Here is a 25,096-nt window from a genome sequence, read left to right on the forward strand (position 1 = left end):
CTCCTCCAACGGGTGACCTCCTGGTCCTTCCTGGGACCGGGCAGCACCCATTTTCTTCAACCACAACCTTTGCAACTAGCAAGGCTTGTTTTCAGTCTTTGTGCATGTAAACAACTCTGCATCCTCCAGCACGCCATGGGGCATCTTCTGTGCAAAGGAGAAGTTCCTGGCACCTTCCGTTGTTGCAGAATCTTCAGCTTCTTCCACCTGGAGGCAGCCATTTTGCACTTTCATTCGGGTTTAGTGGGCTCCTGCCCCCCCGGACTCTTTTGTGACTCTTGGGCTTGGTCCCCTTCCTTTATAGGTTCTCAGGTCCAGGAATCCGTCTTCAGTGCTTTGCAGTCAGTTGTTGTCTCGCCAGAATCTCCTATCACAACTTTAGTGTGTTTCTGGCGAATTAGGGTAAATTTACTCCTACTTTTCAGGGTCTTGGGGTGGGGTATCTTGGACACCCTTAGTGTTTTCTTACACTCCCAGCGACCCTCTACACACTACACTAGGCCTTGGGTCCCTAAGTGCTTCAGATTCCACTTTCAGTGTTTGCACTACTTTTCTAACTGTTTACTTACACATAATATATATACAAACCAAAATCAGGTATTTTACTTACCTCCTAAGGGAGTATATCCTCTGAGATATTTTTGCCACATTGTCACTAAAATAAAGTACCTTTATTTTTAGTAACTCTGAGTATTGTGATTCTTATGATATAGTGCTACATGATATAAGTGGTATAGTAGGAGCTTTGCATGTCTCCTAGTTCAGCCTAAGCTGCTCTGCTATAGCTACCTCTATCAGCCTAAGCTGCTAGAACACTACTAATCTACTAATAAGGGATAACTGGACCTGGCACAAGGTGTAAGTACCATCAGGTACCCACTATAAGCCAGGCCAGCCTCCTACAGGAGGATGCAGGTTTAGGATAGGATAAAGGCTCTTATCTTTTTTGGGCACCAGAATAGCAACCACAACCTACTTCTGGCACAGCACCCTCTCTATGGCTTCCTTAGCCAAGAGAGCCATTACTTCCTGGCAGTGAAGGGATAGTGGTACTCCATCAGCTTGTTGTCAGTTGGTGGCAAGTTAGTAGGGACCCACATTGGGGAAGGAGTAACCCCTCGGACAATCTGCAAATCCCACTGGTCTGATGTAATAGACTGATAGACTGCCAGTGGGGAAGGTAATGGCGGATCCTACTTCCCACTGGGTGCCCTTGATTGTACGAGGGCAAATGACAGGGGTTTTAAGGCTGCTGGGGGGGTGGACTCACCTGATCACCAGCTACCTGATCCACAGCTTCTGTGGGTACCGCATCCTCGGCCACACAGAGGTTGTGAAACTTGAGCGCCACTAGGAAATCTCCACTTTAGAGGATCAGATTAAGACCCTTGACCTCCCAGAAGCTACGATCAAAAACTATAACATTTTGAGAGATATACTCAATGACTATCAGCTTTACATCAAGGACAAAAAGCTTAAGAAAATCATTAGGGACGAAAATGACTATGCCAACGGCCGCATTTATACCTTTGCTCGCCGTTTCGATCAGGTTAACAAAGACCGTACTGACAAAGGCAGCAATACCAACCTTTCAGATGTCTCCATTCCCAGCAGTAGCTTATCTGACACCTCTAATGCTTCTGGGGTAAGCCTGGACCCTCTAACCGATGGGTCTTCTGCCAATGTGTCCAAATCAGACACTCCCAACCCCTCTCCTTTTTTAGAGGAATTGGGACGTTACCGGATAGGCATACGACAAAACTTCAACAGGAACCAAAACGCAAACCCACCCGCAGGGGGGGGAAGAAACACGGGGGGAGACATAAGAGAGGGAGTAACTACACGTTCTACTGCCAAGACAAGGAAAACTTGAAACACTTACCAGACCCTATACCCCCTAACACAGTACATGTAATTAACTTGTCCAAACATCTCCTGACCAATGAAGAAACCAAAGTTCTGGAAAAAGGCTTGGGCTTTTGCCCCGTATCTAAACCTGACTTTTCTGAAATACAGATTGACCTTTTCAAGTATGTACGCCGTCTCAAATTAAAGAAATTCTTTCTCAACAAGACAAATCAGGACACCACACACCAGAAGCCCCTACATACCTGCAACAGGTCCATAAACGACATACGAGACATCCAGACCATTATGTCCTTAGACCCCATTACTCCTGCTGGTGTTAGTATGGAGGAATTACTGGCCCACCTAAATATTCGACCAAATTTAGATCTGGACAGTGGCTTCAAATCTAAGTCCACCTTTGTACCTACGTTACCACCTGACAATAACATTGACATTTTCTATAAGGCCGTTAGTTTGGACTTATTCGAACTGGAGGACAAACTTAGAACACACAGTCATAGACTGAAATATAACCTTAGTCATAGAGAATTTTTGGCACTACGACGTCTCTCGACATGTGAGAATATTGTTATCAAAGAAGCAGACAAAGGGGGAAATGTAGTGGTCATGGACAGAGTGGACTATATGTCCGAAATTGATAGACAACTTAGTGACACTAATGCCTACAAACCACTACCTGACAATCCCCTTAACGATATTGTTGGACTGACTCGAGACAAATTGACATTTTGGAAGAACCTAGGTCTCATTTCAGAACAGGAATATAGGTTTATGTTTAATAACACACCCCGGGCCCCCTGCATCTACATCTTGCCGAAAGTTCACAAACCAGGTCCCTTTCCTGCGGGCCGGCCGATCATCTCTGGTATAGGTTCACCCACAGAGCAGATCTCTAAATACATTGATTCTTATCTACAACCACTCGTACATAACTTACCATCTTACATTCAGGATTCTAGGCACTTATTATGTTTACTAGAGGATGTAGATTGGACAGATGAGTGTATGTTTGTGACACTGGATGTTAGTTCCTTATACACATCCATCCCTCTAGAAAAAGGCTTGGAAATGCTTTCGCTGGCACTCTCGGACCGAGATGCTACCCTTTTTGAACATACCCAAATGCTCGTGGACTTCACTCATTTGGTTCTTGACAACAATGTTTTTTTACACAATGGACAATGGTACCAGCAATGTCAGGGGGTGGCCATGGGAGCTAAATTTTCGCCTTCATTCGCCAACTTATATATGGGACAATTCGAGAAACAACATCTTTGGTCTCACTGCCCCGAGCATATTACTTCACATATTCTCTTTTGGGGAAGGTATATTGATGACATCTTGGCCATCTGGACAGGCGACACTGATAACCTCAAATTACTCCTTGACCACCTTAATAATAATGACTTCAACCTTGATTTTACACACAAGCACGACAAACTTCAGATCGAATTCCTTGATTTGTCATTATACATCACCGGGAACAAAATATCTTCTCGTTTATACAGAAAACCCACAGCATGTAACTCGATTCTTCATGCGCACAGTGCCCACCCTAGATCGCAAATTCAAGCCATACCATATGGGGAGATGGTGCGCCTACGTCGTAACTGTAGTGATGACACTATCTTTACACAAGAACTTGAGGACCTTACACAACGGTTTATTGCCAGGGGTTATTCTCAAGAATTGATCTATAAGGCTAACAAACGGATTACTGCTAAACAAAGACAAGAACTTCTTATCAGAGGCCACAATAGGAAAACTAACACGGCCAAAAGGAAGGTCATCCCTTTCATCACTAGATTCAGCCCTGCCAGTAAGTCAGTCTATCGGAACCTGAAGAAACACTGGCATCTTCTACTTTTGGATGACAACCTAGCCACTGTAATCCATAAGACTCCATCTATTGTACACAGTCGGGGGAAAACTCTGAGAAATCGCTTATGCCCTAGCTTCCTTACCCCACCTACCAAAATTGCTCAACAGACTTGGCTCCCCAACACCCCTACAGGCTTCTACAAATGTGGTTGCTGCATCTCATGTGTAATGGCTCTCAATAAAACCTTGTCGTTTTCATTCAATACTGGGGTCACTTATCACATTAGACAATTCATTAATTGCAACACCAAATATACGGTGTATTGTATAATTTGTGTCTGTGGTTTAATATACGTGGGCAGTACAATCCGTCCCCTAAAAGAACGCATACAGGAGCATATTAGGGCAATCAAAAACCACAATCAACATTACCCTCTTGCCACACATTTTAATTCAGAACATGGAGAGGGTGATATTCGCAATATTAGATTCCTTGGCATCGCACATGTCACCTCTGCACCTAGGTTTGGTAATAGGACTTTGGACCTACGCAAATGCGAGGCCAGATGGATACTGAAGCTTAGAGCGGTAGAGATGGGCCTTAATGTGGATAAGGAATTATATGTCTTCCTCAACTGATATGGCCGATGAGTACACATATATGTGTCATCTGTTTGCATTATTGTTTCTCTACCGTTCCCTGTTCATGTAGCTTTCTTGTACTAAGGTGGTCTGTACTACCTGGCAAAAGAATACACTTTGTTGTGACCTATATTCTGTTAAACACCACTTATACCATTTGTTTCTACAATGATGGATCTTTTGACTGTTAATTATTATATATTTTTTCTGATTGATATTGCACATTGCCATGTACATTTTCGCTTATATGCCTTTTACTTAATTTACCTCTGTTCTTCCCTCCTTTTTGTGTGCTTTCTTGTGTGTTCCTTTGTGTGCTTTTTGTTGTCATGTTGCCTTGTTGTCTTGTGTTGTTCTGCTTGTCTTACTGTACTTTGCACAGTTTATACATCCAACTAATACACAGGACGTCGGCCAGGTTGGGGCCGCACTTCCTTTATACGTGGATCATTACTTTATTTACCGTATGAACTTGAGTTACAATATGGTGCCTCCTGTCCACCGTACTCTTGTGTATCGCTTGGTTTACTTTGACCTCTTTAGTCCTTTCACGATCTCGGTGCCCCGTTCGAAGTCACGTGTTCCATTGCTACACGTATTTTAAACCGACTCACTACGTTACCGCTGACTACAGAGAATAAGACACCGACACACGGACGGACGGCTTAATATTTACCTGCGGTGAGCTGGAACTCTACCTTTTATCTTTAGGCATCGGCGCTGGCCTTGATTTGTACTGTGCGGCTTACTTTGCCGAGCTTACGTTTCAGCGTCCTTCAATCCATTGCTTACGGAGGTTTGTCAAACTCTTTTGTGCTGTGAGCACGCTTTTCAGTAAACACCGCCAAAGATATATAGTTTGCCTACTTGTTTGTTACTTTGTTTTTTTTTATATCTAGGCGCGTACTTATGCTGCGTAACAGCGAACACTTTACGGTAACTCTACACAAGTGTTCCGTTTGGGACTAGGGGCTTAGACGCCCATACACGGGTATCTTACCTGTGGTTTTTCTGCTCTCCAGGGAATCGTTCCTTCGATTTTAACTTCGGACTCCAGTCCCTAGTGTTTACTTTCCCCTTGAATAACCGTACACATTTTGAGGTTACTCCATAAGTACTTCTGTCATAATTGTGCGGTTATTCCGCATGACCGGTATTTTTTAAGGCGCATTTATTTTGTCTACTCTACCGCTCTGGTTAACAAACACTATGTAATTTCCCGCTTTTTTAAAAAAATATTGTTTTTTCCGCCGGTACGACTGCAACGAATGGCATGTTCTATGCTCTTCTTGTTTATGGCTTAATTTACTCCCCATAGAGACATACAAGTGGACCTACCGGGGTTCTTCTTGATGGACAGCTCCGCACGCCTTGTGGACTTTCTATTTTTACTCATTTGACGTTGACATTTAAGAGGTACTTTTTTGGTTGATCTCTGTCTTTCCTTGCTTTCTTTTTGCTTCTAAGTTTGGTAATCTATGTTTACCTAACCTGACTTATCTAGCTATATTTCTATTCATATATGTATGTGTATGTATATATATTTTTATATATGTATATATATATATATATATATATATATATATATATATTTCTTTATATTTATTTTTTCTATGCTTACACCCCTGTTTCTAGATGACTTAACAATAATGCTTTTGGACTGCCTACTATCTTTGAAATGCATCGGAATTTACTCTTTGGAACCTTCCCGCACACTCTGGGTAGGTCTAGAGACTTGATCCTTCCTTATACTCGTTTTTCATGTTTCTTAAATCTCTATATTCCCAGCACACCCTCTATTAACACATGTGGGCATTTTTCTCCCACACATCTTCCATCTCGGGACACTTTTACTGTTTTTTTGTACGTTATGTCTCTTAAGCATGTCTTTTAGGTTTTTGGGCACTTTGGCACACACTGTTTCTTAGTCTCCTTTGATACTTCCTAGCCATGTCCTTAGGTTTATGTACTCCATTTTCTGAGTTTCTCTGACTTTATCACTGTCCATGCACAGATTGTTCCATACCTTATCACTTGCTTGTCACAGACAATTATTTAATGTAGTGATCTGTTCAAACCAGACACATATGTATATGTTTATTTGCAGCCTTGAAAAAGTCACTGGTGTGACGAAACACGTGTTGGCTGTTTGCTTTGGAAAGATTGTTCCCCGCTGTTTGGAATACCTCTCCAATCGGGTTTTTTTTGCTTTGGAAAGATTGTTTCCCGCTACTTGGAATACCTCTTCAATTGGAATAAATTGAACTTTTCTCTGAAGACTGGATTTATTGGAATAAATTGAACTTTTCTCTGAAGACTGGATTTGAACATCGATGTGCTTGTTTTTCTTACTCATTTAATCCCGTATGAGTAGTTGACTTGATCCTGTCTCTACTACTTTTTGCATATTGTGTGCTGTGATTTCTATTTGCATAAACTTGAGCGCCATGGTGGTTAGGCTAGTGAAGACATGACTGAATGTCCCTTCTGTGGCCACGAAAGGTGTAAAAGGCAGCTCTGGGTGTGCCAGGTGCTATGGACAGGTCCAAGGATCTGGCCATAGCCCTACTATCCTTGAAGCGCTCCAGCGATGAATCTGCCTTATCTCCGAAGAGATGAAAGCCATCAAAAAGCATGTTCATAAGCGATGTTTGGACATCTCCCAAAACGCCAGTCGCCCTGAGCCAGGTGTGGTGCCTAATGGTCATAAACGATTAAACCATTCTGCTCAACAAGTGAGTTGTGTCTAGTCTATATCGAATTGTGAACTTAGATGCCTCTCTGCCATCAGGAACAGCTTGGGAGGGTATGGACCGGGCCTTCTACAGGACCGTTGGCAGTACCTAAGCAACTGTGTTCCACATTTCTACAGAGGTGAGGAGTTGTTGACTTTTGGGTCCAAAGTAATTTATCAGGTCTTATCAAGGCACTGTCCTTGGCCTAAAAGCACTTAAAACCTAAGAGAAAGTGAAGGTGATATTGTTACAAGCCGACTCGAGTCAATAGGCATGGTTATATACCATTGTGCTCCGGTGCCCCTCAATATGATGCCATCAGTGTTCCTTGAATTACCCGTAGTGAGGGAATCCTGACCAGTGTCCCCAGATAAACTCAAAGCAGGTTGCTAACAGCTGCTTTTGTGCCTGTGTGAAACTTAGGCTTACTTGTGGATAGTTTCACCTGCACAAAGATAGGGCGAAACCAGTCAAAGATTGACAACACCGAGGACCAGGTGCAAGTGAAGGAGCAATAAATGACAAAAACAATAAGGATGGGGCGGTGCCTGTAGGAGGCTGGCCTGACTTGTAGTGGGTACCAAGGGGTACTTACACTCTGTACCAGGACCAGTTATCCCTTATTAGGGTAGAAGAGGTGTTTCTAGCAGCTTAGGCTGATAGAAGGTAGCTATAGCTGAGCAGCTTAGGCTGAACTAGGAGACATGCAAAGCTCCTACTATACCACTGGTGTCATATGCACAATATCATAAGAAAACACAATACACAGATATACTAAAAATAAAGGTACTTTATTTTTATGACAAGATGCCAAAGTATCTCAGTGAGTACCCTCAGTATGAGGATGCCAAATATACACAAGATATATGTACACAATACCAAAAATATGCAGTAATAGCAAAAGGAAGTAATGCAAGCAATGTAGAATTACAGTAGATTGCAATAGGAGTACATAGGTAAAGGGGCAACACAAACCATATACTCTAGAAGTGGAATGCGAACCACGAATGGACCCCAAACCTATGTGAGCTTGTAGAGGGTCACTGGGACTGTAAGAAAACAGTGAGGGTTAGAAAAATAGCCCACCCCAAGACCCTGAAAAGTAGGTTTAAAGTGCACCTATATTCCCCAGAGAGCACAGAAGTCGTGATAGGGGAATTCTGCAAGGAAGACCATACCAGCAATGCAACAAAGGTGGATTTCCGGACGAGAGTACCTGTGGAACAAGGGGACCAAGTCCAAGAGTCGCGACAAAGTCGAGATTGGGCACATGCCAAGGAAATGACAGCTGGGAGTGCAAAGAAGCTGCCACCGGATGGTAGAAGCTGTGGATTCTGCAAGAACGAAGAGGACTAGGAACTTCCCCTTTGGAGGATGGATGTCCCACGTTGTGAAGAAGCGTGCAGGGGTATTCCCACGCAGAAAGACCGCAAACAAGCCTTGCTAGCTGCAAGGGTCACGGTTAGGGTTTTTGGATGCTGCTGTGGCCCAGGAAGGACCAGGATGTCGCCACTTGCGTGAGGAGTCCGAGGGGGTGCCCAGCAAGATAGGGAGCCCTCACAGAAGCAGGCAGCATCCGCAGAAGTGCCGGAAAAGGCAAAACGAAGAGGAGTGAACCGGAGCTCACCCGAAGTTACACAAAGGAGTCTCACGTCGCCGAAGACCAACTTAGAAAGTCGTGCAATGCAGGTTAGAGTGCCGTGGACCCAGGCTTGGCTGTGCACAAAGGATTTCCGCCGGAAGTGCACAGGGGCCGGAGAAGTTGCAAAAGTCGCGGTTACCAACAATGCAGTCTGGCTTGGGGAGGCAAGGACTTACCTCCACCAAACTTGGACTGAAGAGTCACTGGACTGTGGGAGTCACTTGGACAGAGTTGCTGGATTCAAGGGACCTCGCTCGTCGTGCTGAGAGGAGACCCAAGGGACCGGTAATGCAGCTTTTTGGTGCCTGCGGTTGCAGGGGGAAGATTCCGGCGACCCACGGAAGATTTCTTCGCAGCTTCTAGTGCAGAGAGGAGGCAGACTACCCCCACAGCATGCACCACCAGGAAAACAGTCGAGAAGGCGGCAGGATAAGCGTTACAGAGTTGCAGTAGTCGTCTTTGCTACTATGTTGCAGTTTTGCAGGCTTCCAGCGCGGTCAGCAGTCGATTCCTTGGCAGAAGGTGAAGAGAGAGATGCAGAGGAACTCTGATGAGCTCTTGCATTCGTTATCTAAAGTTTCCCCAGAGACAGAGACCCTAAATAGCCAGAAAAGAGGGTTTGGCTACCTAGGAGAGAGGATAGGCTAGCAACACAGGTAAGAGCCTATCAGGAGGAGTCTCTGACGTCACCTGCTGGCACTGGCCACTCAGAGCAGTCTAGTGTGCCAGCAGCACCTCTGTTTCCACGATGGCAGAGGTCTGGAGCACACTGGAGGAGCTCTGGGCACCTCCCAGGGGAGGTGCAGGTCAGGGGAGTGGTCACTCCCCTTTCCTTTGTCCAGTTTTGCGCCAGAGCAGGGTTGGGGGATCCCTGAACCGGTGTAGACTGGCTTATGCAGAGATGGGCACCATCTGTGCCCATCAAAGCATTTCCAGAGGCTGGGGGAGGCTACTCCTCCCCAGCCCTGACACCTTTTTCCAAAGGGAGAGGGTGTAACACCCTCTCTCTGAGGAAGTCCTTTGTTCTGCCTTCCTGGGCCAAGCCTGGCTGGACCCCAGGAGGGCAGAAACCTGTCTGAGGGGTTGGCAGCAGCAGCAGCTGCAGTGAAACCCCGGGAAAGGTAGTTTGGCAGTACCCGGGTCTGTGCTACAGACCACTGGGATCATGGGATTGTGCCAACTATGCCAGGATGGCATAGAGGGGGCAATTCCATGATCTTAGACATGTTACATTGCCATGTTCGGAGTTACCATTGTGACGCTGTACATAGGTAGTGACCTATGTATAGTGCACGCGTGTAATGGTGTCCCCGCACTCACAAAGTCCGGGGAATTTGCCCTGAACAATGTGGGGGCTCCTTGGCTAGTGCCAGGGTGCCCACACACTAAGTAACTTAGCACCCAACCTTTACCAGGTAAAGGTTAGACATATAGATGACTTATAAGTTACTTAAGTGCAGTGGTAAATGGCTGTGAAATAACGTGGACGTTATTTCACTCAGGCTGCAGTGGCAGGCCTGTGTAAGAATTGTCAGAGCTCCCTATGGGTGGCAAGAGAAATGCTGCAGCCCATAGGGATTTCCTGGAACCCCGATACCCTGGGTACCTCAGTACCATATACTAGGGAATTATAAGGGTGTTCCAGTATGTTTCACGCATCCTCGTAGTGCCTGTTTCTGGCACTTCTCTGGGTGCTACCTGCTGGTAAGAGGGCTCCTTGTCTTGCTCGACGTCCCCTCTACCTCCTGGTCCAATTTGCGACCTCCTGGCCCACAGCAGCGTCCAAAAACGCTAACCGCACGATTTGCAGCTAACAAGGCTTGTTGGCGTTCTTTCGGCGGGAAAACACTTCTGCACGACTCTCCACGGCAAGAGGGATCCGTCCACCAAAGGGGAAGTCTCTAGCCCTTTTCGTTCCTGCAGAATCCTCAGCTTCTTCTGTCCAGTAGAAGCTTCTTTGCACCCACAGCTGGCATTTCCTGGGCATTTGCCCATCTCCGACTTGCTTGTGACTTTTGGACTTGGTCCCCTTGTTCCACAGGTACCCTAGATAGGAAATCCACCGTTGTTGCATTGTTGGTTTGTGTCTTTCCTGCATTATTCCTCTATCACGACTTCTTTGTCTTTGGGGGAACTTTAGTGCACTTTGCACTCACTTTTCAGGGTCTTGGGGTGGGCTATTTTTCTAACCCTCACTATTTTCTAATAGTCCCAACGACCCTCTACAAGGTCACATAGGTTTGGGGTCCATTCGTGGTTCGCATTCCACTTTTGGAGTATATGGTTTGTGTTGCCCCTATCCCTATGTGTCTCCATTGCATCCTATTGTAACTATACATTGTTTGCACTGTTTTCTACGACTATACTGCATATTTTTAGTACTGTGTACATATAACTTGTGTATATTTGCTATCCTCACTCTGAGGGTACACTCTGAGATACTTTGGCATATTGTCATAAAAATAAAGTACCTTTATTTTTAGTATAACTGTGTATTGTGTTTTCTTATGATATTGTGCAAGTGACACTTGTGGTACTGTAGTAGCTTCACACGTCTCCTAGTTCAGCCTAAGCTGCTCTGCTAAGCTACCATTATCTATCAGCCTAAGCTGCTAGACACCCTATACACTAATAAGGGATACCTGGGCCTGGTGCAAGGTGTAAGTACCCCTTGGTACTCACTACAAGCCAGTCCAGCCTCCTACATTGGTTGTGCAGCGGTGGGATAAGTGCTTTGAGACTACTTACCACTCTTGCCATTGTACTTTTCATAAGAGAAAAATATACAAAACAATTTCAGTGTGTGTACACATAGCTAAAAAGTTTTGCATTTCCTCTTTTCACTGTTTTCTAAAGTGCTGAAAAGTACTTCTAAACTTTCAAAAAGTTCTTAAAAGTTTAAAAAGTTTTTTTTCTGTCTTTCCAAAAAGTTCAGAAAACTTTTTTCTCTTTTTCTATCACTTTAACTCTCTCTAAAAATGTCTTGAACAGGCCAAAATGTTGAGCTGTCCACAATTGCATATGATCACCTTAGCTGGAAAGGAGCAAGGAGTCTCGGCATAGAGAGAGGTTTGAGTGTAGGGAAGAATCCTTCCTTGGAATTGTTGCTTAATATGCTTAGAGAACAAGATAAGGCCAAAGGGGCCACATCTGTTGAAAAAGTAGCAAATGGTTCCCAATCTGATCCAGGGACTCCCCCAGGAAAAGATTCAGGAAAGAAAGTTCCTAGCCTGCCCATTACTAGACAGTCTAGCATAGTTGGTAATGATGAAGAGCCACACCATACAAATAGTGTTGTCTCACATCATAGCAAGAGCATTTATTCTCACCACAGTGGAAGTGATGTTTCTGTTAGCCAAGCTGTTAGGGTGGCCTCTGTAAGGGACAGGTCTCCTTCTGTTCAGTCCCATCATTCCTCTGTGTCTAAGAATGTCCCTCCCACCAACCCTGATGACAGAATGTTAGAAAGGGAACTCAACAAGTTGAGAGTGGAACAAACCAGACTGAAGCTTAAAAAGCAACAGCTGGATTTGGATGGACAGTCTTTTGAACTAGAGAAGGAAAGAAAGAAGTTGGGTTTTGAAACCCATGGTGGCAGCAGCAGTATTCCCGATAGTCATCCTGCAAAAGAGCATGATTCCAGGAATCTGCACAAGATAGTTCCCCCTTATAAGGAGGGGGATGACACTAACAAGTGGTTTGCTGCACTTAAGAGGGCCTGTGTTGTACAGGATGTCCCTCAAAGGCAGTGGGCTGCTATCCTATGGCTATCATTTAGTGGAAAAGGTAGGGATAGGCCCCTTACTGTGAAAGAAAGTGATGCCAATAATTTTACAGTTCTTAAGAATGCACTCCTGGATGGTTATGGCTTACCACTGAACAATACAGGATAAAGTTCAGAGAAACCAAAAAGGAGTCTTCACAAGACTGGGTTGATTTCATTGACCATTCAGTGAAGGCCTTGGAGGGGTGGTTACAAGGCAGTAAAGTTACTGATTTTGAAAGCCTGTATAACTTGATCCTGAGAGAGCATATTCTTAATAATTGTGTTTGATTTGTTGCACCAGTACTTGGTGGACTCTGATCTGAACTCTCCCCAAGAATTGGGAAAGAAGGCAGACAAATGGGTCAGAACAAGGGTGAACAGAAAGGTTCATACAGGGGGTGACAAAGATGGCAACAAAAAGAAGGATGGTAAGTCTTCTGACAAGGGTGGGGACAAATCTAAAAATGAGTCTTCATCAGGCCCACAAAAACACTCTGGTGGGGGTGGTGGGCCCAAATCCTCTTTTAATCAAAACAAAGAAAAGAAACCATGGTGCTATTTATGTAAAGTAAAAGGCCATTGGACAACAGATCCCAGTTGTCCAAAGAAAAGCACCAAGCCTCCTACCACTACAACCCCTACTGCTACCCCTAGTGTCCCTACTAATAGCAGTGGTGGTGGGAGCAAACCTACTAATAGCCAATCCAAGGGAGTAGCTGGGCTCACTATTGGTAACTTAGTTGGGGTTGGGCTTGTTAGGGAGACCACAGAGGCTGTGTTAGTCTCTGAGGGGGCTATTGATTTAGCCACCTTAGTTGCTTGTCCCCTTAATATGGATAAGTACAAGCAGCTACCCCTAATAAATGGTGTTGGGGTTCAGGCCTACAGGGACACTGGTGCCAGTGTGACTATGGTCATAGAGAAACTGGTCCACCCTGAACAACACCTACTTGGTCACCAGTACCAAGTAACCAATGCTCACAACAACACACTTAGCCACCCCATGGCTGTTGTAAATCTCAACTGGGGGGGGGGTTACTGGTCCAAAGAAAGTTGTGGTAGCCACAGATTTACCTGTAGACTGTCTACTAGGAAATGATTTGGAGACATCAGCTTGGGCAGATGTGGAGTTGGTGGCCCATGCAGCAATGCTGGGCATCCCAGGGCATATTTTTGCTTTGACAAGGGCTCAGGCCAAAAAGCAAAAAGGACAGGGAAGCTTGGATCCTGGAACAATGGACCAAGTGCTCCCTAAAGCTAGGGCTAGTAGAAGCAAACCACTTCCTACTATCCCTCCCTCTACAGTGGATTCTACTTCTGAGGAAGAAGAATTCCCTCCCTGTGCAGAACCTACACCAGAAGAGCTGGAAGCAGACACTGCTGAGCTTTTGGGTGAAGGGGGGCCTGCCAGAGAGGAGCTGAGTGTGGCACAGCAAACCTGTCCCACATTAGAGGGTCTGAGACAGCAAGCTGTCAAACAGGCTAATGGGGATGTCAGTGACTCTCACAGAGTTTACTGGGAGGACAATCTCTTGTATACTGAGGCAAGGGATCCAAAACCTGGAGCTGCCAGGAGATTAGTGATCCCTCAGGAGTACAGAAAGTTCCTCCTAACTCTTGCTCACGACATTCCCCTAGCAGGACATCTAGGACAAATGAAAACTTGGGACAGGCTTGTTCCCTTGTTTCATTGGCCTAGGATGTCTGAGGACACAAAAGAGTTTTGTAAGTCCTGTGAAACCTGTCAAGCCAGTGGCAAGACAGGTGGCACCCCAAAGGCACCCCTTATTCCACTGCCTGTGGTTGGGGTTCCCTTTGAAGGGGTAGGGGTTGACATAGTTGGCCCCCTTGACCCTCCTACTGCTTCAGGCAATAGATTCATCTTGGTGGTAGTGGACCATGCCGCAAGATACCCTGAAGCTATTCCTTTAAGGACCACTACAGCTCCTGCAGTGGCAAAGGCCCTCCTGGGAATATTTTCCAGGGTGGGCTTCCCAAAGGAAGTAGTATCAGACAGAGGAAGCAATTTCATGTCTGCATACTTAAAGGCCATGTGGAAGGAGTGTGCTGTAACTTACAAATTCACCACACCCTATCATCCACAAACAAATGGACTGGTGGAGAGATTTAATAAAACTCTCAAAGGCATGATTATGGGTCTCCCTGAAAAACTCTGCAGGAGATGGGATATCCTGTTACCATGCCTCCTTTTTGCCTACAGGGAGGTACCCCAGAAAGGAGTGGGCTTCAGCCCCTTTGAACTTCTTTTTGGACACCCTGTTAGGGGTCCACTAACACTTGTAAAGGAGGGTTGGGAACAACCTTTAAAAGCTTCTAAGCAAGATATTGTGGATTATGTACTTGGCCTCAGATCAAGGATGGCCGAGTATATGAAAAAGGCCAGTAAGAACCTTCAGGCCAGCCAAGAGCTCCAGAAGCAATGGCATGATCAGAAGGCTGTTTTGGTTCAGTACCAACCAGGGCAGAACGTGTGGGTCTTGGAGCCTGTGGCCCCAAGAGCACTCCAAGATAAATGGAGTGGACCCCACACAATTGTTGAAAAAAAGGGTGAAGTCACTTATTTAGTTGACTTAGGCACTGCCAGGAGTCCCCTTAGGGTGCTCCATGTCAACCGCCTGAAACCCTACTATGACAGGGCTGATCTCACCCTGCTCATGGCAACTGATGAGGGACAGGAAGAAGACAGTGATCCTCTACCTGATCACTTCTCTTCCACAGAACAAGATGCTCTTGTGGAAGGAGTAGTTTTGGCTGATTGTCTTACTGCTGAGCAGAAAGACCATTGCATAAATCTTCTAGATAAATTCTCTGAACTCTTCTCTACTGTGCCAGGTACCACTTCTTGGTGTGAGCACACTATAGATACTGGAGACAGCTTGCCTGTCAAAAGTAAGATCTATAGGCAGCCTGACCATGTCAGAGACTGCATAAAGCAAGAGGTGCAGAAAATGCTAGAACTAGGAGTGGTTGAGCACTCTGAAAGTCCATTGGCTTCTTCTGTGGTACTTGTACCAAAACCCCATTCCAAAGATGGAAAGAAGGAAATGCGGTTTTGTGTAGACTACAGAGGTCTCAACCTGGTAACCAAAACTGATGCTCACCCTATACCCAGGGCAGATGAGCTCATAGATACACTGGCATCTGCCAAGTATCTAAGCACTTTTGATTTGACTGCAGGGTATTGGCAGATCAAATTATCAGAAGATGCTAAACCTAAAACTGCATTTTCAACCATTGGAGGACATTACCAGTTCACTGTAATGCCTTTTGGATTGAAAAATGCACCTGCCACTTTTCAGAGGTTGGTGAACACAGTCCTGCAAGGGCTGGAAGCTTTCAGTGCAGCATATTTGGACGATATAGCTGTCTTTAGCTCCAGCTGGGATGATCACCTGGTCCACCTATGGAAAGTTTTGGAGGCCCTGCAAAAGGCAGGCCTCACTATCAAGGCTTCAAAGTGCCAGATAGGGCAGGGTAAGGTGGTTTATCTGGGACACCTTGTTGGTGGGGAACAGATTGCACCACTACAGGGGAAAATCCAAACAATTATTGATTGGGTTCCCCCTACTACACAGACTCAGGTGAGAGCCTTCCTAGGCCTCACTGGGTATTACAGGAGGTTCATTAAAAACTATGGCTCCATTGCAGCCCCTCTGAATGACCTCACTTCCAAGAAGATGCCTAAAAAGGTATTATGGACAGCAAACTGTCAGAAAGCTTTTAAGGAGCTAAAGCAGGCCATGTGCTCTGCACCTGTCCTGAAAAGCCCTTGTTACTCTAAACAATTCTATGTCCAGACTGATGCATCTGAATTAGGAGTAGGGGCAGTCCTATCACAACTTAATTCTGAGGGCCAGGATCAACCTGTTGCTTTTATTAGTAGGAGGTGGACCCCTAGAGAAAAGCGTTGGTCTGCCATAGAGAGGGAGGCCTTTGCTGTGGTCTGGGCACTGAAGAAGTTGAGGCCATACCTGTTTGGCACTCACTTCATTGTTCAGACAGACCACAAACCTCTACTTTGGCTAAAACAAATGAAAGGTGAAAATCCTAAATTGTTGAGGTGGTCCATATCCCTACAGGGAATGGACTATACAGTGGAACATAGACCTGGGAGTAGCCACTCCAATGCAGATGGACTCTCCAGATATTTCCACCTTGACAATGAAGACTCATCAGGGCATGGCTAGTCTTATTGTCCTTCGTTTGGGGGGGGGGGGGGGGGGGGTGTGTAGGAAAGTACCATCTTGCCTGGCATGTTACCCCCATTTTTCACTGTATATATGTTGTTTTAGTTGTATGTGTCACTGGGACCCTGGTATCCAGGGCCCCAGTGCTCATAAGTGTGCCTGAATGTGTTACCTGTGTAGTGACTAACTGTCTCACTGAGGCTCTGCTAATCAGAACCTCAGTGGTTATGCTCTCTCATTTCTTTCAAATTGTCACTAACAGGCTAGTGACCAATTTTACCAATTTACATTGGCTTTCTGGAACACCCTTATAATTCCCTAGTATATGGTACTGAGGTACCCAGGGTATTGGGGTTCCAGGAGATCCCTATGGGCTGCAGCATTTCTTTTGCCACCCATAGGGAGCTCTGACAATTCTTACACAGGCCTGCCACTGCAGCCTGAGTGAAATAACGTCCACGTTATTTCACAGCCATTTTACACTGCACTTAAGTAACTTATAAGTCACCTATATGTCTAACCTTTACCTGGTAAAGGTTAGGTGCAAAGTTACTTAGTGTGAGGGCACCCTGGCACTAGCCAAGGTGCCCCCACATTGTTCAGGGCCAATTCCCCGGACTTTGTGAGTGCGGGGACACCATTACACGCGTGCACTACATATAGGTCACTACCTATATGTAGCTTCACAATGGTAACTTTGAATATGGCCATGTAACATGTCTATGATCATGGAATTGCCCCCTCTATGCCATCCTGGCATAGTTGGCACAATCCCATGATCCCAGTGGTCTGTAGCACAGACCCTGGTACTGCCAAACTGCCTTTCCTGGGGTTTCACTGCAGCTGCTGCTGCTGCCAACCCCTCAGACAGGTTTCTGCCCCCCTGGGGTCAAGCCAGGCTTGTCCCAGGATGGCAGAACAAAGGACTTCCTCTGAGAGAGGGTGTTACACCCTCTCCCTTTGGAAAATGGTGTGAAGGCAGGGGAGGAGTAGCCTCCCCCAGCCTCTGGAAATGCTTTCTTGGGCACAGATGTGCCCAATTCTGCATAAGCCAGTCTACACCGGTTCAGGGACCCCTTAGCCCTGCTCTGGTGCGAAACTGGACAAAGGAAAGGGGAGTGACCACTCCCCTGACCTGCACCTCCCCTGGGAGGTGTCCAGAGCTCCTCCAGTGTGCTCCAGACCTCTGCCATCGTGGAAACAGAGGTGCTGCTGGCACACTGGACTGCTCTGAGTGGCCAGTGCCACCAGGTGACGTCAGAGACTCCTTCTGATAGGCTCCTTCAGGTGTTGCTAGCCTATCCTCTCTCCTAGGTAGCCAAACCCTCTTTTCTGGCTATTTAGGGTCTCTGTCTCTGGTGAAACTTTAGATAACGAATGCAAGAGCTCATCAGAGTTCCTCTGCATCTCTCTCTTCACCTTCTGCCAAGGAATCGACTGCTGACCGCGCTGGAAGCCTGCAAAACTGCAACATAGTAACAAAGACGACTACTGCAACTCTGTAACACTGATCCTGCCGCCTTCTCGACTGTTTTCCTGGTGGTGCATGCTGTGGGGGTAGTCTGCCTCCTCTCTGCACTAGAAGCTGCGAAGAAATCTCCTGTGGGTCGACGGAATCTTCCCCCTGCAACCGCAGGCACCAAAAAGCTGCATTACCGGTCCCTTGGGTCTCCTCTCAGCACGACAAGCGAGGTCCCTTGAATCCAGCAACTCTGTCCAAGTGACTCCCACAGTCCAGTGACTCTTCAGTCCAAGTTTGGTGGAGGTAAGTCCTTGCCTCCCCACACCAGACTGCATTGTTGGTAACCGCGACTTTTGCAACTTCTCCGGCCCCTGTGCACTTCCGGCAGAAATCCTTTGTGCACAGCCAAGCCTGGGTCCACGGCACTCTAACCTGCATTGCACGACTTTCTAAGTTGGTCTCCGGCGACGTGGGACTCCTTTGTGTAACTTCGGGTGAGCACCGTTTCACGCATCCTCGTAGTGCCTGTTTCTGGCACTTCTCCGGGTGCTACCTGCTGCTAAGAGGGCTCATTGTCTTGCTCGACGTCCCCTCTACCTCCTGGTCCAATTTGCGACCTCCTGGTCCCTCCTGGCCCACAGCAGCGTCCAAAAACGCTAACCGCACGACTTGCAGCTAACAAGGCTTGTTGGCGTTCTTTCGGCGGGAAAACACTTCTGCACGACTCTCCGCGGCGAGAGGGATCCGTCCACCAAAGGGGAAGTCTCTAGCCCTTTTCGTTCCTGCAGAATCCTCAGCTTCTTCTGTCCAGTAGAAGCTTCTTTGAACCCACAGCTGGCATTTCCTGGGCATTTGCCCATCTCCGACTTGCTTGTGACTTTTGGACTTGGTCCCCTTGTTCCACAGGTACCCTAGATAGGAAATCCACCATTGTTGCATTGTTGGTTTGTGTTTTTCCTGCATTATTCCTCTATCACGACTTCTTTGTCTTTGGGGGAACTTTAGTGCACTTTACACTCACTTTTCAGGGTCTTGGGGTGGGCTATTTTTCTAACCCTCACTATTTTCTAATAGTCCCAGCGACCCTCTACAAGGTCACATAGGTTTGGGGTCCATTCGTGGTTCGCATTCCACTTTTGGAGTATATGGTTTGTGTTGCCTCTATCCCTATGTGTCTCCATTGCATCCTATTGTAACTATACATTGTTTGCACTGTTTTCTAAGACTATACTGCATATTTTTAGTACTGTGTACATATAACTTGTGTATATTTGCTTTCCTCACTCTGAGGGTACACTCTGAGATACTTTGGCATATTGTCATAAAAATAAAGTACCTTTATTTTTAGTATAACTGTGTATTGTGTTTTCTTATGATATTGTGCAAGTGACACTTGTGGTACTGTAGTAGCTTCACACGTCTCCTAGTTCAGCCTAAGCTGCTCTGCTAAGCTACCATTATCTATCAGCCTAAGCTGCTAGACACCCTATACACTAATAAGGGATACCAGGGCCTGGTGCAAGGTGTAAGTACCCCTTGGTACTCACTACAAGCCAGTCCAGCCTCCTACACCAAGCTGATGTCTCTAAATCGTTCCCTAGTAGACAGTCTACAGGTAAATCTGAGGCAACCACAACTTTCTTTGGACCAGTAAACCCCCCCCCCCCCCCCCCCCCCCCCCAGTTGAGATTCACAACAGCCATGGGGTAGCTAAGAGTGTGGTTATGAGCATCAGTCACTTGGTACTGGTGACCAAGTAGGAGTTGTTCAGGGTGGACCAGTTTCTCTATTACCATGGTAACACTGGCACCTGTGTCCCTGTAGGCCTGAACCTCAACACCATTTATTAGGGGAAGTTGCTTGTACTTATCCATATTAAGGGGACAAGCAACCAAGGTGGCCAAATCAATGCACCTTCAGAGACTAACACAGCCTCTGTGGTCTCCCTAACAAGACCCACCCCAACTAAATTACCAAAAGTGAGCCCAGCTACTCCCTTGGTTTGGCTATTAGTAGGTTTGCACCCACCAACACTGCTATTACTAGGGGCACTAGGTGTACCAGTAGGGGTTGTGGTAGTGGGAGGCTTGGTGCTTTTCTTTGGACAACTGGCATCAGTTGTCCAATGGCCTTTTACTTTACATAAATAGCACCATGGTTTATTTACTTGATTAGAAGAGGATTTGGACCCACCACCCCCACCAGAGTGTTTTGTGGGCCTGATGAAGACTCATTTTTAGATTTGTCCCTACCCTTGTCTGAAGACTTACCATCCTTCTTCTTGCCATCCTTGTCACCCCCTGTATGACCTTTTCTGTTCACTCTTGTTCTTACCCATTTGTCTGCCTTCTTTCCCAATTCTTGGGGAGAGGTCAGATCTGAGTCCACTAGATATTGGTGTAACAAATCAGACACACAGTTATTCAGAATATGCTCTCTCAGGATCAGATTATACAGGCTTTCATAGTCAGAAACTTTACTGCCATGTAACCACCCCTCCAAGGCCTTCACTGAATGGTCAACAAAGTCTACCCAGTCTTGTGAAGACTCTTTTTTGGTTTCTCTGAACTTAATCCTGTATTGTTCAGTGGTTAAGCCATATCCATCCAAGAGTGCATTCTTTAAAACTGTAAAATTATTGACATCACTTTCCTTCACAGTAAGGAGTCTATCCCTACCCTTTCCACTGAAAGGTAGCCATAGGATAGCAGCCCACTGCCTTTGAGGGACCCCCTGTACAACACAGGCCCTCTCAAGTGCAGCAAACCACTTGTTAATGTCATCCCCCTCCTTGTAAGGTGGAACTATCTTATGCAGATTCCTAGAATCATGCTCTTTTACAGGATTACTATCTGTAATACTGCTGCTGCCACCATGGGGTCCTAACCCCAACCTCTGTCTTTCTTTTTCTAAGTCTAAAGATTCCCTGTCTAGAGCCAGCTGTTGCTGTTTAAGCTTCAGCCTGGACTCTTCCACTCTCAATCTATTGAGCTCCCTTTCTAACATTCTGTCATCAGGGTGGGTGGGTTGGGCATGCTTTGACACAGAAGAATGGTGTGAATGAACAGAGGGAGAAGTGTCCCTAATAGTTGGCAGCCTAACAACCTGGCCTGCAGGAATGACATCCCTACTGTGATGAGAGCTCACATTAGTACCAGTAATGCTAGGTTGTCTGCTAAAGGGCAAGTTGGAAAGAATACCATCTAACATTCTTGCTGGGGCTGCCCCTGAATCAGAGTGTGAACCATCTCCTAACTTCTCAACAGATGTGCCAGCTAAGGCCTTATCATTTTCAATGAGCATGTTAATTAACAATTCTCTAGAGGGATTCTTCCCTACCCCTAAACCTCTATCAATGCAGAGACTCCTCACACCTTTCCAGCTAAGGTTGTCATAAGCAGTGCTGGCCAGATCAAGAGTAGGACCTGTACCAGCCATGATAGAAAAAGGTTTAAGGGACAGAAAAATAAAGAAAAAGTTTCATAACTTTTTAAGGAAACAGAAAAAAAACTTTTTCAACTTTTTAGAAACTTTTTGAAAGTTTAGAGGTACTTTTCAGCACTTAGCAAATAGAGTAAGAGAAGAAAAGCAAATCTTTTTGGTTAGGTGTACATACACTGAACTTGTTTTGTATATTATTCTCTTATGAAAAGTACAAAATGACAAAGTGGTAAGTAGTTACAATTACTTATCCCACCGCTTCACAACCAATGTAGGAGGCTGGCCTGGCTTGTAGTGGGTACCAAGGGGTACTTACACTCTGTACCAGGACCAGTTATCCCTTATTAGTGTAGAAGAAGTGTTTCTAGCAGCTTAGGCTGATAGAAGGTAGCTATAGCTGAGCAGCTTAGGCTGAACTAGGAGACATGCAAAGCTCTTACTATACCACTGGTGTCATATGCACAATATCATGAGAAAACACAATACACAGATATACTAAAAATAAAGGTACTTTATTTTTATGACAATATGCCAAAGTATCTCAGTGAGTACCCTCAGTATGAGGATGCCAAATATACACAAGATATATGTACACAACACCACAAATATGCAGTAATAGCAAAAGGAAGTAATGCAAGCAATGTAGAATTACAGTAGATTACAATAGGAGTACATAGGTATAGGGGCAACACAAACCATATACTCTAGAAGTGGAATGCGAACCACGAATGGACCCCAAACCTATGTGAGCTTGTAGAGGGTCGCTGGGACTGTAAGAAAACAGTGAGGGTTAGAAAAATAGCCCACCCCAAGACCCTGAAAAGTAGGTGTAAAGTGAACCTATATTCCCCAGAGAGCACAGAAGTCGTGATAGGGGAATTCTGCAAGGAAGACCAACACCAGCAATGCAACAAAGGTGGATTTCCGGACGAGAGTACCTGTGGAACAAGGGGACCAAGTCCAAGAGTCCCAGGAAATGCCAGCTGGGGGTGCAAAGAAGCTGCCACCGGATGGTAGAAGCTGTAGATTCTGCAAGAATGAAGAGGACTAGGAACTTCCCCTTTGGAGGATGGATGTCCCACGTCGTGAAGAAGCTTGCAGAGGTGTTCCCATGCAGAAAGACCGCAAACTAGCCTTGTTAGCTGCAAGGGTCGCGGTTAGGGATTTTGGATGCTGCTGTGGCCCAGGAGGGACCAGGATGTCGCCACTTGCGTGAGGAGACAGAGGGGGCGCCCAGCAAGATAGGGAGCCCTCACAGAAGCAGGCAGCACCGCAGAAGTGCCGGAAAAGGCACTACGAAGAGGAGTGAACTGGAGCTCACTCGAAGTCACAAAAGGAGATCCCACGATGCCGGAGGACAACTCAGGAGGTTGTGCACTGCAGGTTAGAGTGTCGGGGACCAAGGCTTGGCTGTGCACAAAGGAAATCCTGGAAGAGTGCACAGGAGCCGGAGCAGCTGCAAATCACACGGTACCCAGCAATGCAGTCTAGCGTGGGGAGGCAAGGACTTACCTCCACCAAACTTGGACTGAAGAGTCACTGGACTGTGGGAGTCACTTGGACAGAGTTGCTGAGTTCCAGGGACCATGCTCGTCGTGCTGAGAGGGGACCCATAGGACCGGTGATGCAGTTCTTTTGGTGCCTGCGGTTGCAGGGGGAGGATTCCGTCGTCCCACAGGAGATTTCTTCGGTGCAGAGAGGAGGCAGACTACCCGCACAGCATGCACCACCAGGAAAACAGTCGAGAAGGCGGCAGGATCAGTGATACAAGGTTGCAGTAGTCGTCTTTGCTACTTTGTTGCGGTTTTGCAGGCGCCCTGAGCAGTCAGCGGTCTATTCCTTGGCAGAAGGTGAAGAGAGAGATGCAGAGGAACTCTGATGAGCTCTTGCATTCGTTATCTAAAGAATTCCCCAAAGCAGAGACCCTAAATAGCCAGAAAAGGAGGTTTGGCTACCTAGGAAGGAGGATAGGCTAGCAACACAGGTAAGAGCCTATCAGGAGGAGTCTCTGACGTCACCTGCTGGCACTGGCCACTCAGAGCAGTCTAGTGTGCCAGCAGCACCTCTGTTTCCAAGATGGCAGAGGTCTGGAGCACACTGGAGGAGCTCTGGGCATCTCCCCTGGGAGGTGCAGGTCAGGGGAGTGGTCACTCCCCTTTCCTTTGTCCAGTTTCGCGCCAGAGCAGGGCTGGGGGATCCCTGAACCGGTGTAGACTGGCTTATGCAGAGATGGGCACCATCTGTGCCCATCAAAGCATTTCCAGAGGCTGGGGGAGGCTACTCCTCCCCAGCCCTGACACCATTTTCCAAAGGGAGAGGGTGTTACACCCTCTCTCTGAGGAAGTCCTTTGTTCTGCCTTCCTGGGCCAAGCCTGGCTGGACCCCAGGAGGGCAGAAACCTGTCTGAGGGGTTGGCAGCAGCTGCAGTGAAACCCCGGGAAAGGTAGTTTGGCAGTACCCGGGTCTATGCTAGAGACTCGGGGGATCATGGAATTGTCTCCCCAATGCCAGAATGGCATTGGGGTGACAATTCCATGATCTTAGACATGTTACATGGCCATGTTCGGAGTTACCATTGTGACGCTATACATAGGTAGTGACCTATGTATAGTGCACGTGTGTAATGGTGTCCCCGCACTCACAAAGTCCGGGGAATTTGCCTTGAACGATGTGGGGGCACCTTGGCTAGTGCCAGGGTGCCCACACACTAAGTAATTTAGCACCCAATCTTTACCAGGTAAAGGTTAGACATATAGGTGACTTATAAGTTACTTAAGTGCAGTGGTAAATGGCTGTGAAATAACATGGACGTTATTTCACTCAGGCTGCAGTGGCAGGCCTGTGTAAGAATTGTCAGAGCTCCCTATGGGTGGCAAAAGAAATGCTGCAGCCCATAGGGATCTCCTGGAACCCCAATACCCTGGGTACCTCAGTACCATATACTAGGGAATTATAAGGGTGTTCCAGTATGCCAATGTGAATTGGTGAAATTGGTCACTAGCCTGTTAGTGACAATTTGGAAAGCAAAGAGAGAGCATAACCACTGAGGTTCTGGTTAGCAGAGCCTCAGTGAGACAGTTAGTCATCACACAGGGAACATTTTCAGGCACACTTATGAGCACTGGGGCCCTGGCTGGCAGGGTCCCAGTGACACATACACTAAAACAACCTATATACAGTGAAATATGGGGGTAACATGCCAGGCAAGATGGTACTTTCCTGCAGTGCCCTCTAGCATCTGCCCTTAGCACCAACCCAGAAGGGGCAACAGAGTCTTCTTTCCCCACAGGGGCAGACAGGAGGTTTGCCCTGATTGGGGGTTTGTATGGTCATCTGCTTCCTTGGAGTGGGCGGAAACACATTAAAGAACAATGATTTTACACTAGGTCAAAAAAGGGACAGGGGCATCCACCCTGGCATTAAGCCATACCCACCATGCCAAAAGGGTCAACACAGTCTTTTCCACGGGTGGGGCACAAGAGGGGTTTACCACAAGTGACCTCCAAGGGG

General features: G+C 46.5%; 1 protein-coding gene across 1 annotated transcript in view; it reads right to left on the bottom strand.

Moving 5' to 3' along the window:
* The window catches only part of LOC138304349 (dynein regulatory complex protein 11-like), a 411,831-nt gene that overhangs the window by 284,274 nt on the left and 102,461 nt on the right, over positions 1–25,096 (bottom strand). The window lies entirely within an intron of this gene.

The sequence above is a fragment of the Pleurodeles waltl genome, chromosome 7, assembly GCF_031143425.1.
Source record: "Pleurodeles waltl isolate 20211129_DDA chromosome 7, aPleWal1.hap1.20221129, whole genome shotgun sequence".
In the NCBI taxonomy this organism is placed as follows: domain Eukaryota; kingdom Metazoa; phylum Chordata; class Amphibia; order Caudata; family Salamandridae; genus Pleurodeles; species Pleurodeles waltl.